The sequence below is a fragment of the Cyclopterus lumpus genome, chromosome 20 (assembly GCF_009769545.1).
Source record: "Cyclopterus lumpus isolate fCycLum1 chromosome 20, fCycLum1.pri, whole genome shotgun sequence".
In the NCBI taxonomy this organism is placed as follows: domain Eukaryota; kingdom Metazoa; phylum Chordata; class Actinopteri; order Perciformes; family Cyclopteridae; genus Cyclopterus; species Cyclopterus lumpus.
In genome coordinates this window covers 2,588,844-2,590,132 of record NC_046985.1, presented here as the reverse complement: position 1 = coordinate 2,590,132, position 1,289 = coordinate 2,588,844, and positions in this window count along the sequence as shown.

The window sequence follows — 1,289 nt, the reverse complement described above, 5'->3', positions numbered from 1 at the left end:
CAGAACTCACAGAACTTCACACGTGGACTTTATTTTAAATTGAGAATGAATCAAATCAAAAAGCAGCGACCGCGTGCACGTGTCTGATTCTGTCATCACACACTCCCATTCATCTGTCTGTCAATCAACCTGCTCATCAAAGTCTGAAGGAGCGGGGGGGGGGGGGGGGGAAGCCTCTCTGACGGCTCCAGAAGCTCCCAATTAGCGTCCCGCTGCGCATCAATCAAAACAATTATCGATCAATGAGCCGCAATTACGTCTAAACCGGTTGTCAGATCGTCGTTATCTCCGACAATCGAATCAGGACGAGCGCTGAAGGATGTGACGGACAGGTTTTTTGGGAGGGGAGTGGGGGGGGGATTTAAAGCAGCACCGTCAGCACGGCGGAGAGGGGTCACTGGGGGTCATCGGAGTCAAGAATTGTATTTGAACTACTTAAATATAGTAATTGATACTTTGTAGAGACATCACTGGACATTTCAAGTGTCTCACATCTGGATGAAATGCAGGTATTTGATCTTTTACTGCGGTCACATGCGGGATTGCGTAACTCTCGGTACACGTTCACATTGGGGGGGGGGGGGGGGCAGCCGCTTCCTGACTCCATGTTTTTATCCTGTTGCTATAGGAGACGGGAAGGAATGGACCATTTGTAATGCCTTTTCAGTGTTAGTTGCGCCATAATCACAGCAAGAAAGACCCTGCGTAGGATAATTTCATGACTTTGTCCACCGATCGCTCCAAGATAATTATTCCGTGTGCGTAATTAGGATTTTATCCATACGTCTCTTATTGATGCTCCTCACGAATACTGTCATAGCAGTTTTTCATTATTAAATCACTTTAATTATCTCCTCTTAACTTAAAAACTGGTGACAAGTGACTTTCGACTTGCGAGAGTGGGACAATAAAGGTGACGTTAAGACAATCAATACTAGACGGACGTCAACAATCTAACCCCCCCTTCCCCCGAGGGGCCCATCTAATATATATTCATATTGTTATAGAATACATATCGTATATTTTCAAATGTGTCCCGGTTGCATTTGCTCTCCACCAGTGAGATGCACGAGGTATCAACGGGCGGTCGGAGACACTGACGCATCCGTTTTTTGTTTTACCAAAAATCAATCACCGAATCGGTGTTTGCATTGCAGGATGAAATATGTCTCCGGGGGGGGGGCCTCTCCCTCCGTCAGCACCGTCAGCCACACTGCAGATCCCCCGCCCCCCCCCCTACACACACACACACACACACACACACACACACACACACCTGCATGCTAACG